Consider the following 16850-nt stretch of genomic DNA (forward strand, 5'->3'; position numbering starts at 1 on the left):
AGAGGGGCTGAATCAGAGGGGCTGAAACAGAGGCGCTGAAACAGATGGCGAGAATCAGAGTGGCTGAAACTGAGGGCGAGAAACAGAGGAGCTGAAACAGAGGGCGAGAAACAGAGGGGCTGAAACAGAGGGCGAGAAAAAGAGGGCCTGAAACAGAGGGGCTGAATCAGAGGGGCTGAAACAGAGGGGCTGAAACAGATGGCGAGAATCAGAGGGGCTGAAACTGAGGGCGAGAAACAGAGGGCGAGAAACAGAGGGGCTGAAACAGAGGGGCGGAAACAGAGGGGCTGAAACAGAGGGGCTGATACAGAGGGCGATAAACAGAGGGGCTGAAACAGAGGGCGAGAAACAGAGGGGCTGAAACAGAGGGGCTGAAACAGAGGGGCTAAAACAGATGGCGAGAAACAGAGAGGCTGAAATAGAGGGCGAGAAACAGAGGGGCTGAATCAGAGGGGCTGAAACAGAGGGTGAGAAACAGAGGGCGAGAAACAGAGGGGCTGAAACAGAGGGGCTGAAACAGAGGGGCTGAAACAGAGGGGCTGAAACAGAGGGGCTGAAACAGAGGGGCTGAATCAGAGGGGCTGAAACAGAAGGCGAGAAACAGAGGGGCTGAAACAGAGGGCGAGAAACAGAGGGGCTGAAACAGAGGGGCTGAAAGAGAGGGCGAGAAACAGAGGGGCTGAAACAGAGGGCTAGAAACAGAGGGGCTGAAACAGAGGGGCTGAAACAGAGGGGCTGAAACAGAGGGGCTGAATCAGAGGGGCTGATTCAGAGGGGCTGAAACAGAGGGGCTGAATCAGCGGAGCTGAAACAGAGGGCGAGAAACTGAGGGGCTGAAACAGTGGGCGAGAAACAGAGGTGCAGAAACAGAGGGCGAGAAACAGATCGGTTGAAACAGAGGGGCTGAATCAGAGGGCGAGAAACAGAGGGGCTGAAAAAGAGGGCTAGAAACAGAGGGGCTGAAACAGATAGGCTGAAACAGAGGGGCTGAAACAGAGGGCGAGAAACAGAGGGGCTGAAACAGAGGGGCTGAAACAGAGGGCGAGAAACAGAGGGGCTGAAACAGAGGGCTAGAAACAGAGGGGCTGAAACAGAGGGGCTGAAACTGAGGGGCTGAAACAGAGGGGCTGAATCAGAGGGGCTGATTCAGAGGGGCTGAAACAGAGTGGCTGAATCAGCGGAGCTGAAACAGAGGGCGAGAAACAGAGGGGCTGAAACAGAGGGCGAGAAGCAGAGGGGCTGAATCAGAGGGGCTGAAACAGAGGGTGAGAAACAGAGGGCGAGAAACAGAGGGGCTGAAACAGAGCGGCGGAAACAGAGGGGCTGAAACAGAGGGGCTGATACAGAGGGCGATAAACAGAGGGGCTGAAACCGAGGGCGAGAAACAGATGGGCTGAAACAGAGGGGCTGAAACAGAGGGGCTGAAACAGAGGGGCTAAAACAGATGGCGAAAAACAGAGAGGCTGAAATAGAGGGCGAGAAACAGAGGGGCTGAATCAGAGGGGCTGAAACAGTTGGGTGAGAAACAGAGGGGCTGAAACAGAGGGCGAGAAACAGAGTGGCTGAAACAGACGGGCTGAAACAGAGGGGCTGAAAAAGAGGGCAAAAAACAGAGGGGCTGAAACAGAGGCCGAGAAACAGAGGGGCTGAAACAGAGGGGCTGAAACAGAGGGGCGGAAACAGAGAGGCTGACACAGAGTGGCTGAAACAGAGGGGCTGAAACAGAGGGGCTGGAACAGAGGGGGAGAAACAGAGGGGCTGAAACAGAGGGGCTGAATCAGCGGGGCTGAAACAGAGGGCGAGAAACAGAGGGGCTGAAACAGAGGGCGAGAAAGTGAGGGGCAGAAACAAAGGGCGAGAAACAGAGGGGCTGAAACAGAGGGCGAGAAACAGAGGGGCTGAAACAGAGGGCGAGAAACAGAGGGGCTGAAACAGAGGGGCTGAAACAGAGGGGCTGAAACAGAGGGGCTGAAACAGAGGGCGAGAAACAGAGAGGCTGAAACAGAGGGCGAGAAACAGAGGGGCTGAAACAGAGGGCGAGAAACAGAGGGGCTGAAACAGAGGGGCTGAAACAGAATGGCTGAAACAGAGGGGCTGAAACAGAGGGCGAGAAACAGAGGGGCTGAAACAGAGGGCGAGAAACAGAGGGGCTAAAACAGAGGGGGAGAAACAGAGGGCGAGAAACATAGGGACTGAAACAGAGGGGCTGAAACAGAGGGGCTGAAACAGAGGGCGAGAAACAGAGGGGCTGAAACAAAGGGCGAGAAACAGAGGGGCTGAAACAGAGGGGCTGAAACAGAGGGGCTGAAACAGAGGGCGAGAAATAGAGGGGCTGAAACAGAGGGCGAGAAACAGAGGGGCTGAAACAGAGGGCGAGAAATAGAGGGGCTGAAACAGAAGGGCTGAAACAGAGGGTCTGAAACAGAGGGCGAGAACGAGAGGGGCTGAAACAGAGGGCGAGAAACAGAGGGGCTGAATCAGAGGGGTTGAAACAGAGGGTGAGAAACAGAGGGGCTGAAACAGAGGGCGAGAAACAGAGTGGCTGAATCATACCGGCTGAAACAGAGGGGCTGAAAAAGAGGGCGAGTAAAAGAGGGCCTGAAACAGAGGGGCTGAATCAGAGGGGCTGAAACAGAGGCGCTGAAACAGATGGCGAGAATCAGAGTGGCTGAAACTGAGGGCGAGAAACAGAGGAGCTGAAACAGAGGGCGAGAAACAGAGGGGCTGAAACAGAGGGCGAGAAAAAGAGGGCCTGAAACAGAGGGGCTGAATCAGAGGGGCTGAAACAGAGGGGCTGAAACAGATGGCGAGAATCAGAGGGGCTGAAACTGAGGGCGAGAAACAGAGGGCGAGAAACAGAGGGGCTGAAACAGAGGGGCGGAAACAGAGGGGCTGAAACAGAGGGGCTGATACAGAGGGCGATAAACAGAGGGGCTGAAACAGAGGGCGAGAAACAGAGGGGCTGAAACAGAGGGGCTGAAACAGAGGGGCTAAAACAGATGGCGAGAAACAGAGAGGCTGAAATAGAGGGCGAGAAACAGAGGGGCTGAATCAGAGGGGCTGAAACAGAGGGTGAGAAACAGAGGGGCTGAAACAGAGGGCGAGAAACAGAGTGGCTGAAACAGACGGGCTGAAACAGAGGGGCTGAAAAAGAGGGCAAAAAACAGAGGGGCTGAAACAGAGGCCGAGAAACAGAGGGGCTGAAACAGAGGGGCTGAAACAGAGGGGCGGAAACAGAGGGGCTGACACAGAGTGGCTGAAACAGAGGGGCTGAAACAGAGGGGCTGGAACAGAGGGGGAGAAACAGAGGGGCTGAAACAGAGGGGATGAATCAGCGGGGCTGAAACAGAGGGCGAGAAACAGAGGGGCTGAAACAGAGGGCGAGAAAGTGAGGGGCAGAAACAAAGGGCGAGAAACAGAAGGGCTGAAACAGAGGGGCTGAAACAGAGGGCGAAAAACAGAGGGGCTGAAACAGAGGGCGAGAAACAGAGGGTGAGAAACAGAGGGCGAGAAACAGAGGGGATGAAACAGAGGGGCTGAAACAGAGGGGCTGAAACAGAGGGGCTGAAACAGAGGGGCTGAAACAGAGGGGCTGAATCAGAGGGGCTGAAACAGAAGGCGAGAAACAGAGGGGCTGAAACAGAGGGCGAGAAACAGAGGGGCTGAAACAGAGGGGCTGAAAGAGAGGGCGAGAAACAGAGGGGCTGAAACAGAGGGCTAGAAACAGAGGGGCTGAAACAGAGGGGCTGAAACAGAGGGGCTGAAACAGAGGGGCTGAATCAGAGGGGCTGATTCAGAGGGGCTGAAACAGAGGGGCTGAATCAGCGGAGCTGAAACAGAGGGCGAGAAACTGAGGGGCTGAAACAGTGGGCGTGAAACAGAGGTGCAGAAACAGAGGGCGAGAAACAGATCGGTTGAAACAGAGGGGCTGAAACAGAGGGCGAGAAACAGAGGGGCTGAAACAGAGGGCTAGAAACAGAGGGGCTGAAACAGATGGGCTGAAACAGAGGGGCTGAAACAGAGGGCGAGAAACAGAGGGGCTGAAACAGAGGGGCTGAAACAGAGGGCGAGAAACAGAGGGGCTGAAACAGAGGGCTAGAAACAGAGGGGCTGAAACAGAGGGGCTGAAACTGAGGGGCTGAAACAGAGGGGCTGAATCAGAGGGGCTGATTCAGAGGGGCTGAAACAGAGTGGCTGAATCAGCGGAGCTGAAACAGAGGGCGAGAAACAGAGGGGCTGAAACAGAGGGCGAGAAGCACAGGGGCTGAATCAGAGGGGCTGAAAAAGAGGGTGAGAAACAGAGGGCGAGAAACAGAGGGGCTGAAACAGACCGGCGGAAACAGAGGGGCTGAAACAGAGGGGCTGATACAGAGGGCGATAAACAGAGGGGCTGAAACCGAGGGCGAGAAACAGATGGGCTGAAACAGAGGGGCTGAAACAGAGAGGCTGAAACAGAGGGGCTAAAACAGATGGCGAAAAACAGAGAGGCTGAAATAGAGGGCGAGAAACAGAGGGGCTGAATCAGAGGGGCTGAAACAGAGGGTGAGAAACAGAGGGGCTGAAACAGAGTGCGAGAAACAGAGTGGCTGAAACAGACGGGCTGAAACAGAGGGGCTGAAAAAGAGGGCAAAAAACAGAGGGGCTGAAACAGAGGCCGAGAAACAGAGGGGCTGAAACAGAGGGGCTGAAACAGAGGGGCGGAAACAGAGGGGCTGACACAGAGTGGCTGAAACAGAGGGGCTGAAACAGAGGGGCTGGAACAGAGGGGGAGAAACAGAGGGGCTGAAACAGAGGGGCTGAATCAGCGGGGCTGAAACAGAGGGCGAGAAACAGAGGGGCTGAAACAGAGGGCGAGAAAGTGAGGGGCAGAAACAAAGGGCGAGAAACAGAGGGGCTGAAACAGAGGGCGAGAAACAGAGGGGCTGAAACAGAGGGCGAGAAACAGAGGGGCTGAAACAGAGGGGCTGAAACAGAGGGGCTGAAACAGAGGGGCTGAAACAGAGGGCGAGAAACAGAGAGGCTGAAACAGAGGGCGAGAAACAGAGGGGCTGAAACAGAGGGCGAGAAACAGAGGGGCTGAAACAGAGGGGCTGAAACAGAATGGCTGAAACAGAGGGGCTGAAACAGAGGGCGAGAAACAGAGGGGCTGAAACAGAGGGCGAGAAACAGAGGGGCTAAAACAGAGGGGGAGAAACAGAGGGCGAGAAACATAGGGACTGAAACAGAGGTGCTGAAACAGAGGGGCTGAAACAGAGGGCGAGAAACAGAGGGGCTGAAACAAAGGGCGAGAAACAGAGGGGCTGAAACAGAGGGGCTGAAACAGAGGGGCTGAAACAGAGGGCGAGAAATAGAGGGGCTGAAACAGAGGGCGAGAAACAGAGGGGCTGAAACAGAGGGCGAGAAACAGAGGGGCTGAAACAGAAGGGCTGAAACAGAGGGTCTGAAACAGAGGGCGAGAACGAGAGGGGCTGAAACAGAGGGCGAGAAACAGAGGGGCTGAATCAGAGGGGCTGAAACAGAGGGCGAGAAACAGAGGGGCTGAAACAGAGGGCGAGAAACAGAGGGGATGAAACTGAGGGTGAGAAACAGAGGGGCTGAAACAGAGGGGCTGAAACAGAGGGGCTGAATCAGAGGGGCTGATTCAGAGGGGCTGAAACAGAGGGGCTGAATCAGAGGGGCTGAAACAGAGGGCGAGAAACAGAGGGGCTGAAACAGAGGGCGAGAAACAGAGGGGCAGAAACAGAGGGCGAGAAACAGAGTGGCTGAAACAGAGGGGCTGAAACAGAGAGCGCGAAACAGAGGGGCTGAAACAGAGGGCGAGAACCAGAGGGGCTGAAACAGAGGGGCTAAATTAGAGGGGCAGAAACTGAGGGGCAGAAACAAAGGGCGAGAAACAGAGGGGCTGAAACAGAGGGGCTCAAACAGAGGGCGAAAAACAGAGGGGCTGAAACAGAGGGCGAGAAACAGAGGGTGAGAAACAGAGGGCGAGAAACAGAGGGGATGAAACAGAGGGGCTGAAACAGAGGGGCTGAAACAGAGGGGCTGAAACAGAGGGGCTGAAGCAGAGGGGCTGAAACAGAGGGGCTGAATCAGAGCGGCTGAAACAGAAGGCGAGAAACAGAGGGGCTGAAACAGAGGGCGAGAAACAGAGGGGCTGAAACAGAGGGGCTGAAAGAGAGGGCGAGAAACAGAGGGGCTGAAACAGAGGGCGAGAAATAGAGGGGCTGAAACAGAGGGGCTGAAACAGAGGGCGAGAAATAGAGGGGCTGAAACAGAGGGGCTGAAACAGAGGGGCTGAAACAGAAGGGCTGAAACAGAGGGTCTGAAACAGAGGGCGAGAAACAGAGGGGCTGAAACAGAGGGTGAGAAACAGAGGGGCTAAAACAGAGGGTAAGAAACAGAGGGCGAGAAACATAGTGACTGAAACAGAGGGGCTGAAACAGAGGGGCTGAAACAGAGGGCGAGAAACAGAGGGGCTGAAACAGAGGGCGAGAAACAGAGGGGCTGAAACAGAGGGGCTGAAACAGAGGGGCTGAAACAGAGGCGAGAAATAGAGGGGCTGAAACAGAGGGCGAGAAACAGAGGGGCTGAAACAGAGGGCGAGAAACAGAGGGGCTGAAACAGAAGGGCTGAAACAGAGGGGCTGAAACAGAGGGCGAGAACGAGAGGGGCTGAAACAGAGGGCGAGAAACAGAGGGGCTGAATCAGAGGGGCTGAAACAGAGGGCGAGAAACAGAGGGGCTAAAACAGAGGGCGAGAAACAGAGGGGCTGAAACTGAGGGTGAGAAACAGAGGGGCTGAAACAGAGGGGCTGAAACAGAGGGGCTGATTCAGGGGGCTGATTCAGAGGGGCTGAAACAGAGGGGCTGAATCAGAGGGGCTGAAACAGAGGGGCTGAAAAAGAGGGCAAAAAACAGAGGGGCTGAAACAGAGGCCGAGAAACAGAGGGGCTGAAACAGAGGGGCTGAAACAGAGGGGCGGAAACAGAGGGGCTGACACAGAGTGGCTGAAACAGAGGGGCTGAAACAGAGGGGCTGGAACAGAGGGGGAGAAACAGAGGGGCTGAAACAGAGGGGCTGAATCAGCGGGGCTGAAACAGAGGGCGAGAAACAGAGGGGCTGAAACAGAGGGCGAGAAAGTGAGGGGCAGAAACAAAGGGCGAGAAACAGAGGGGCTGAAACAGAGGGCGAGAAACAGAGGGGCTGAAACAGAGGGCGAGAAACAGAGGGGCTGAAACAGAGGGGCTGAAACAGAGGGGCTGAAACAGAGGGGCTGAAACAGAGGGCGAGAAACAGAGAGGCTGAAACAGAGGGCGAGAAACAGAGGGGCTGAAACAGAGGGCGAGAAACAGAGGGGCTGAAACAGAGGGGCTGAAACAGAATGGCTGAAACAGAGGGGCTGAAACAGAGGGCGAGAAACAGAGGGGCTGAAACAGAGGGCGAGAAACAGAGGGGCTAAAACAGAGGGGGAGAAACAGAGGGCGAGAAACATAGGGACTGAAACAGAGGTGCTGAAACAGAGGGGCTGAAACAGAGGGCGAGAAACAGAGGGGCTGAAACAAAGGGCGAGAAACAGAGGGGCTGAAACAGAGGGGCTGAAACAGAGGGGCTGAAACAGAGGGCGAGAAATAGAGGGGCTGAAACAGAGGGCGAGAAACAGAGGGGCTGAAACAGAGGGCGAGAAACAGAGGGGCTGAAACAGAAGGGCTGAAACAGAGGGTCTGAAACAGAGGGCGAGAACGAGAGGGGCTGAAACAGAGGGCGAGAAACAGAGGGGCTGAATCAGAGGGGCTGAAACAGAGGGCGAGAAACAGAGGGGCTGAAACAGAGGGCGAGAAACAGAGGGGATGAAACTGAGGGTGAGAAACAGAGGGGCTGAAACAGAGGGGCTGAAACAGAGGGGCTGAATCAGAGGGGCTGATTCAGAGGGGCTGAAACAGAGGGGCTGAATCAGAGGGGCTGAAACAGAGGGCGAGAAACAGAGGGGCTGAAACAGAGGGCGAGAAACAGAGGGGCAGAAACAGAGGGCGAGAAACAGAGTGGCTGAAACAGAGGGGCTGAAACAGAGAGCGCGAAACAGAGGGGCTGAAACAGAGGGCGAGAACCAGAGGGGCTGAAACAGAGGGGCTAAATTAGAGGGGCAGAAACTGAGGGGCAGAAACAAAGGGCGAGAAACAGAGGGGCTGAAACAGAGGGGCTCAAACAGAGGGCGAAAAACAGAGGGGCTGAAACAGAGGGCGAGAAACAGAGGGTGAGAAACAGAGGGCGAGAAACAGAGGGGATGAAACAGAGGGGCTGAAACAGAGGGGCTGAAACAGAGGGGCTGAAACAGAGGGGCTGAAGCAGAGGGGCTGAAACAGAGGGGCTGAATCAGAGCGGCTGAAACAGAAGGCGAGAAACAGAGGGGCTGAAACAGAGGGCGAGAAACAGAGGGGCTGAAACAGAGGGGCTGAAAGAGAGGGCGAGAAACAGAGGGGCTGAAACAGAGGGCGAGAAATAGAGGGGCTGAAACAGAGGGGCTGAAACAGAGGGCGAGAAATAGAGGGGCTGAAACAGAGGGGCTGAAACAGAGGGGCTGAAACAGAAGGGCTGAAACAGAGGGTCTGAAACAGAGGGCGAGAAACAGAGGGGCTGAAACAGAGGGTGAGAAACAGAGGGGCTAAAACAGAGGGTAAGAAACAGAGGGCGAGAAACATAGTGACTGAAACAGAGGGGCTGAAACAGAGGGGCTGAAACAGAGGGCGAGAAACAGAGGGGCTGAAACAGAGGGCGAGAAACAGAGGGGCTGAAACAGAGGGGCTGAAACAGAGGGGCTGAAACAGAGGCGAGAAATAGAGGGGCTGAAACAGAGGGCGAGAAACAGAGGGGCTGAAACAGAGGGCGAGAAACAGAGGGGCTGAAACAGAAGGGCTGAAACAGAGGGGCTGAAACAGAGGGCGAGAACGAGAGGGGCTGAAACAGAGGGCGAGAAACAGAGGGGCTGAATCAGAGGGGCTGAAACAGAGGGCGAGAAACAGAGGGGCTAAAACAGAGGGCGAGAAACAGAGGGGCTGAAACTGAGGGTGAGAAACAGAGGGGCTGAAACAGAGGGGCTGAAACAGAGGGGCTGATTCAGGGGGCTGATTCAGAGGGGCTGAAACAGAGGGGCTGAATCAGAGGGGCTGAAACAGAGGGCGAGAAACAGAGGGGCTGAAACAGAGGGCGAGAAACAGAGGGGCAGAAACAGAGGGCGAGAAACAGAGTGGCTGAAACAGAGGGGCTGAAACAGAGAGCGCGAACCAGAGGGGCTGAAACAGAGGGGCTAAATTAGAGGGGCAGAAACTGAGGGGCAGAAACAAAGGGCGAGAAACAGAGGGGCTGAAACAGAGGGGCTCAAACAGAGGGCGAAAAACAGAGGGGCTGAAACAGAGGGCGAGAAACAGAGGGTGAGAAACAGAGGGCGAGAAACAGAGGGGATGAAACAGAGGGGCTGACACAGAGGGGCTGAAACAGAGGGGCTGAAACAGAGGGGCTGAAGCAGAGGGGCTGAAACAGAGGGGCTGAATCAGAGCGGCTGAAACAGAAGGCGAGAAACAGAGGGGCTGAAACAGAGGGCGAGAAACAGAGGGGCTGAAACAGAGGGGCTGAAAGAGAGGGCGATAAACAGAGGGGCTGAAACAGAGGGCGAGAAATAGAGGGGCTGAAACAGAGGGGCTGAAACAGAGGGCGAGAAATAGAGGGGCTGAAACAGAGGGGCTGAAACAGAGGGGCTGAAACAGAAGGGCTGAAACAGAGGGGCTGAAACAGAGGGCGAGAAACAGAGGGGCTGAATCAGAGGGGCTGAAACAGAGAGGCTGAATGAGAGGGGCTGAATCAGAGGGGCTGAATCAGAGGGGCTGAAACAGAGGGCGAGAAACAGAGGGGCTGAAACAGAGGGCGAGAAACAGACGCGCTGAAACAGAGGGCGAGAAACAGAGGGGCTGAATCAGAGGGGCTGAATCAGAGGGGCTGAAACAGAGGGCGAGATACAAACCGGCTGAATCAACGGGCGAGAAACAGAGGGGCTGAAACAGTGGGCGAAAAACAGAGGGGCTGAAACGGAGGGCGAGAAACAGAGGGTGAGAAACAGAGGGCGAGAAACAGAGGGTGAGAAACAGAGGGCGAGAAACAGAGGGGATGAAACAGAGGGGTTGAAACAGAGGGCGAGAAACAGAGGGGCCGAAACAGAGGGCGAGAAACAGAGGGGCTGAATCAGAGGACGAGAAACAGAGGGGTTGAAACAGAGGGGCTGATACAGAGGGGCTGAAACAGAGGGCGAGAAACAGAGAGGCTGAAACAGAGGGCGAGAAACAGAGTGGCTGAAACAGAGGGCGAGAAACAGAGTGGCTGAAACAGAGGGCGAGAAACAGAGGGGCTGAAACAGAGGGGCTGAAACAGAGGGGCTGAAACAGAGAGCGAGAAACAGAGGGGCTGAAACAGAGGGCGAGAAACAGAGGGGCTGAAACAGAGGGGAAAAAACAGAGGGCGAGAAACATACGGACTGAAACAGAGGGGCTGAAACAGAGGGCGAGAAACAGAGGGGCTGAATCAGAGGGTGTGAATCAGAGGGGCTGAAACAGAGGGGCTGAAACAGACGGCGAGAAACAGAGGGGCTGAAATAGAGGGCGAGAAACAGAGGGCGAGAAACAGAGGGGCTGAAACAGAGGGGCTGAAACAGAGGGGCTGAAACCAAGGGTCTGATACAGAGGGTGTGAAACAGAGGGGCTGAAACAGAGGGCGAGAAACTGAGGGGCTGAAACAGAGGGCAAGAAACAGAGGGGCTGAAACAGAGGGGCTGAGACAGAGGGGCTGAAACAGAGGGCGAGAAACAGAGAGGCTGAAACAGAGGGGCTGAAACAGAGGGCGAGAAACAGAGAGGCTGAAACAGAGGGCAAGAAACAGAGGGGCTGAAACAGAGGGCGAGAAACAGAGGGCCTGAAACAGAGGGGCTGAATCAGAGGGGCTGAAACAGAGATGCTGAAACAGATGGCGAGAATCAGAGGGGCTGAAACTGAGGGCGAGAAACAGAGGGCGAGAAACAGAGGGGCTGAAACAGAGGGGCTGAAACAGAGGGGCTGATACAGAGGGCGATAAACAGAGGGGCAGAAACAGAGGGCGAGAAACAGAGGGGCTGAAACAGAGGGGCTGAAACAGAGGGGCTGAAACAGAGGGGCTAAAACAGAGGGCGAGAAACAGAGAGGCTGAAATAGAGGGCGAGAAACAGAGGGGCTGAATCAGAGGGGCTGAAACAGAGGGTGAGAAACAGAGGGGCTGAAACAGAGGGCGAGAAACAGAGTGGCTGAAACAGACGGGCTGAAACAGAGGGGCTGAAAAAGAGGGCAAAAAACAGAGGGGCTGAAACAGAGGCCGAGAAACAGAGGGGCTGAAACAGAGGGGCTGAAACAGAGGGGCGGAAACAGAGGGGCTGTCACAGAGTGGCTGAAACAGAGGGGCTGAGACAGAGGGGCTGGAACAGAGGGGGAGAAACAGAGGGGACTGAAACAGAGGGGCTGAATCAGAGGGGCTGAAACAGAGGGCGAGAAACAGAGGGGCTGAAACAGAGGGCGAGAAACAGACGGGCTGAAACAGAGGGCGAGAAACAGAGGGGCTGAATCAGAGGGGCTGAATCAGAGGGGCTGAAACAGAGGGCGAGATACAAACCGGCTGAATCAACGGGCGAGAAACAGAGGGCGAGAAACAGAGGGGCTGAAACAGTGGGCGAAAAACAGAGGGGCTGAAACAGAGAGCGAGAAACAGAGGGTGAGAAACAGAGGGCGAGAAACAGAGGGTGAGAAACAGAGGGCGAGAAACAGAGGGGATGAAACAGAGGGGTTGAAACAGAGGGCGAGAAACAGAGGGGCCGAAACAGAGGGGCTGAATCAGAGGGCGAGAAACAGAGGGGCTGAAACAGAGGGTCTGATACAGAGGGGCTGAAACAGAGGGCGAGAAACAGAGAGGCTGAAACAGAGGTCGAGAAACAGAGTGGCTGAAACAGAGGGCGAGAAACAGAGGGGCTGAAACAGAGGGCGAGAAACAGAGGGGCTGAAACAGAGGGGCTGAAACAGAGGGGCTGAAACAGAGAGCGAGAAACAGAGATGCTGAAACAGAGGGCGAGAAACAGAGGGGCTGAAACAGAGGGGAAAAAACAGAGGGCGAGAAACATACGGACTGAAACAGAGGGGCTGAAACAGAGGGGCTGAAACAGAGGGCGAGAAACAGAGGGGCTGAATCAGAGGGTGTGAATCAGAGGGGCTGAAACAGAGGGGCTGAAACAGACGGCGAGAAACAGAGGGGCTGAAATAGAGGGCGAGAAACAGAGGGCGAGAAACAGAGGGGCTGAAACAGAGGGGCTGAAACAGAGGGTCTGATACAGAGGGTGTGAAACAGAGGGGCTGAAACAGAGGGCGAGAAACAGAGGGGCTGAAACAGAGGGCGAGAAACAGAGGGGCTGAAACAGAGGGGCTGAGACAGAGGGGCTGAAACAGAGGGCGAGAAACAGAGAGGCTGAAACAGAGGGGCTGAAACAGAGGGCGAGAAACAGAGAGGCTGAAACAGAGGGCGAGAAACAGAGGGGCTGAAACAGAGGGCGAGAAACAGAGGGCCTGAAACAGAGGGGCTGAATCAGAGGGGCTGAAACAGAGATGCTGAAACAGATGGCGAGAATCAGAGGGGTTGAAACTGAGGGCGAGAAACAGAGGGCGAGAAACAGAGGGGCTGAAACAGAGGGGCTGAAACAGAGGGGCTGAAACAGAGGGGCTGATACAGAGGGCGATAAACAGAGGGGCTGAATCAGAGGGCGAGAAACAGAGGGGCTGAAACAGAGGGGCTGAAACAGAGGGGCTAAAACAGAGGGCGAGAAACAGAGAGGCTGAAATAGAGGGCGAGAAACAGAGGGGCTGAATCAGAGGGGCTGAAACAGAGGGTGAGAAACAGAGGGGCTGAAACAGAGGGCGAGAAACAGAGTGGCTGAAACAGACGGGCTGAAACAGAGGGGCTGAAAAAGAGGGCAAAAAACAGAGGGGCTGAAACAGAGGCCGAGAAACAGAGGGGCTGAAACAGAGGGGCGGAAACAGAGGGGCTGTCACAGAGTGGCTGAAACAGAGGGGCTGAGACAGAGGGGCTGGAACAGAGGGGGAGAAACAGAGGGGACTGAAACAGATGGGCTGAAACAGAGGGGCTGAAACAGAGGGCGAGAAACAGAGGGGCTGAAACAGAAGGCGATAAACTGAGGGGCAGAAACAAAGGGCGAGAAACAGAGGGGCTGAAACAGAGTGCGAAAAACAGAGGGACTGAAACAGTGGGCGAGAAACAGAGGGTGAGAAACAGAGGGCGAGAAACAGAGGGGATGAAACAGAGGGGCTGAAACAGAGGGGCTGAATCAGAGGGGCTGAAACAGAAGGCGAGAAACAGAGGGGCTGAAACAGAGGGTGAGAAACAGAGGGGCTGAAACAGAGGGGCTGAAACAGAGGGCGAGAAACAGAGGGGCTGAAACAGAGGGCGAGAAATAGAGGGGCTGAAACAGAGGGGCTGAAACAGAGGGTGAGAAATAGAGGGGCTGAAACAGAGGGGCTGAATCAGAGGGGCTGAAACAGAAGGGCTGAAACAGAGGGGCTGAAACAGAGGGCGAGAAGCAGAGGGGCTGAATCAGAGGGGCTGAATCAGAGGGGCTGAATCAGAGGGGCTGAAACAGAGTGCGAGAAACAGAGGGGCTGAAAGAGAGGGGCTGAAACAGAGGGCGAGAAACAGAGGGGCTGAAACAGAGGGCGAGAAATAGAGGGGCTGAAACAGAGGGCGAGAAACAGAGGGGCTGAAACAGAGGGCGAGAAACAGTGGGGCTGAATCAGAGGGGCTGAAACAGAGGGGCTGAATCAGAGGGGCTGAATCAGAGGGGCTGAATCAGAGGGGCTGAAACAGAGGGCGAGAAACAGACGGGCTGAAACAGAGGGCGAGAAACAGAGGGGCTGAAACAGAGGGCGAGAAACAGACGGGCTGAAACAGAGGGCGAGAAACAGAGGGGCTGAATCAGAGGGGCTGAATCAGAGGGTCTGAAACAGAGGGGCTGAAACAGAGGGCGAGAAACAAACGGGCTGAATCAGCTGGCGAGAAACAGAGGGCGAGAAACAGAGGGGCTGAAACAGAGGAGCTGAAACAGACGGGCTGAAACAGAGTGCCTGAAACAGAGGGCGAGAAACAGAGGGGCTGAAACAGAGGGCGAAAAACAGGGGCTGAAACAGAGGGCGAGAAACAGAGGGTGAGAAACAGAGGGCGAGAAACAGAGGGTGAGAAACAGAGGGCGAGAAACAGAGGGGATGAAATAGAGGGGCTGAAACAGAGGGCGAGAAACAGAGGGGCTGAAACAGAGGGCGAGAAACAGGGGCTGAATCAGAGGGCGAGAAACAGAGGGGCTGAAACAGAGGGGCTGAAACGGAGGGGATGAAACAGAGGGCGAGAAACAGAGAGGCTGAAACAGAGGACGAGAAACAGAGGGGCTGAAACAGAGGGCAAGAAACAGAGGGGCTGAAACAGAGGGCGACAAACAGAGGGGCTGAAACAGAGGGGCTGAAACAGAGGGGCTGAAACAGAGGGCGAGAAACAGAGGGGCTGAAACAGAGGGCGAGAAACAGAGGGGCTGAAACAGAGGGAAGAAGCAGAGGGCGAGAAACATAGGGACTGAAACAGAGGGGCTGAAACAGAGGGGCTGAAACAGAGGGCGAGAAACAAAGGGGCTGAATCAGAGGGGCTGAATCAGAGGGGCTGAAACAGAGGGGCTGAAACAGACGGCGAGAAACAGAGGGGCTGAAACAGAGGGCGAGAAACAGAGGGCGAGAAACAGAGGGGCTCAAACAGAGGGGCAGAAACAAAGGGCGAGAAACAGAGGGGCTGAAACAGAGGGGCTGAAACAGAGGGCGAAAAACAGAGGGGCTGAAACAGAGGGCGAGAAACAGAGGGTGAGAAACAGAGGGCGAGAAACAGAGGGGATGAAACAGAGGGGCTGAAACAGAGGGGCTGAAACAGAGGGGCTGAAACAGAGGGGCTGAATCAGAGGAGCTGAAACAGAGGGGCTGAATCAGAGGGGCTGAAACAGAAGGCGAGAAACAGGTGGCAGAAACAGAGTGCGAAAAACAGAGGGGCTGAAACAGAGGGGCTGAAACAGAGGGCGAGAAACAGAGGGGCTGAAACAGAGGGCGAGAAACAGAGGGGCTGAAACAGAGGGTCTGAAACAGAGGGGCTGAAACAGAAGGGCTGAAACAGAGGGGCTGAAACACAGGGCGAGAAACAGAGGGGCTGAAACAGAGAGGCTGAATCAGAGGGGCTGAATCAGAGGGGCTGAATCAGAGGGGCTGAAACAGATGGCGAGAAACAGAGGGTCTGAAACAGAGGGCGAGAAACAGAGGGGCTGAAACAGAGGGCGAGAAACAGAGGGGCTGAATCAGAGGGGCTGAATCAGAGGGGCTGAAACAGAGGGGCTGAAACAGAGGGACTGAAACAGAGGGACTGAAACAGAGGGGCTGAAACAGAGGGCGAGAAACAGAGAGGCTGAAACAGAGGGGCTGAAACAGATGGGCTGAAACAGAGGGGCTGAAACAGAGGGCGAAAAACAGAGGGGCTGAAACAGAGGGCGAGAAACAGAGGGTGAGAAACAGAGGGCGAGAAACAGAGTGTGAGAAACAGAGGGGCTGAAACAGAGGGACTGAAACAGAAGGGCTGAAACAGAGGGGCTGAAACAGAGGGCGAGAAACAGAGGGGCTGAATCAGAGGGGCTGAATCAGAGGGGCTGAAACAGAGGGGCTGAAACAGAGGGCGAGAATCAGAGGGGCTGAAACAGAGGGCGAGAAACAGAGGGCAAGAAACAGAGGGGCTGAAACAGAGGGGCTGAAACAGAGGGGCTGAAACAGAGGGCGAGAAACAGAGGGGCTGAAACAGAGGGGCTGAAACAGAGGGCGAAAAACAGAGGGGCTGAAACAGAGGGCGAGAAACAGAGGGTGAGAAACAGAGGGCGAGAAACAGAGGGGATGAAACAGAGTGGCTGAAACAGAGGGGCTGAAACAGAGGGGCTGAAACAGAGGGGCTGAAGCAGAGGAGCTGAAACAGAGGGGCTGAATCAGAGGGGCTGAAACAGAAGGCGAGAAACAGAGGGCAAGAAACAGAGGGGCTGAAACAGAGGGGCTGAAACAGAGGGGCTGAAACAGAGGGCGAGAAACTGAGTGGCTGAAACAGAGGGCGAGAAACAGAGGGGCTGAAACAGAGGGGGAGAAACAGAGGGCGAGAAACATAGGGACTGAAACAGAGGGGCTGAAACAGAGGGGCTGAAACAGAGGTGCTGAAACAGAGGGGCTGAAACAGAGGGCGAGAAACAGAGGGGCTGAAACAGAGGGGCTGAAACAGAGGGGCTGAAACAGCGGGCGAGAAATAGAGGGGCTGAAACAGAGGGCGAGGAACAGAGGGGTTGAAACAGAGGGCGAGAAACAGAGGGGCTGAAACAGAGGGGCTGAAACAGAGGGCGAGAAACAGAGGGGCTGAAACAGAGGGCGAGAAACAGAGGGGCTGAATCAGAGGGGCTGAAACAGAGGGCGAGAAACAGAGGGGCTGAAACAGAGGGCGAGAAACAGAGGGGCTGAAACAGAGGGTGAGAACCAGAGGGGCTGAAACAGAGGGGCTGAAACATTGGGCGAGAAACAGAGGGGCAGAAACAGAGGGCGAGAAACAGAGGGGCTGAAACAGAGGGTGAGAAACAGAGGGGCTGAAACAGAGGGGCTGAAACAGAGGGGCTGAATCAGAGGGGCTGATTCAGAGGGGCTGAAACAGAGGGGCTGAATCAGAGGGGCTGAAACA

The sequence above is a fragment of the Chiloscyllium punctatum genome, chromosome 4 (genome assembly GCF_047496795.1).
Source record: "Chiloscyllium punctatum isolate Juve2018m chromosome 4, sChiPun1.3, whole genome shotgun sequence".
In the NCBI taxonomy this organism is placed as follows: domain Eukaryota; kingdom Metazoa; phylum Chordata; class Chondrichthyes; order Orectolobiformes; family Hemiscylliidae; genus Chiloscyllium; species Chiloscyllium punctatum.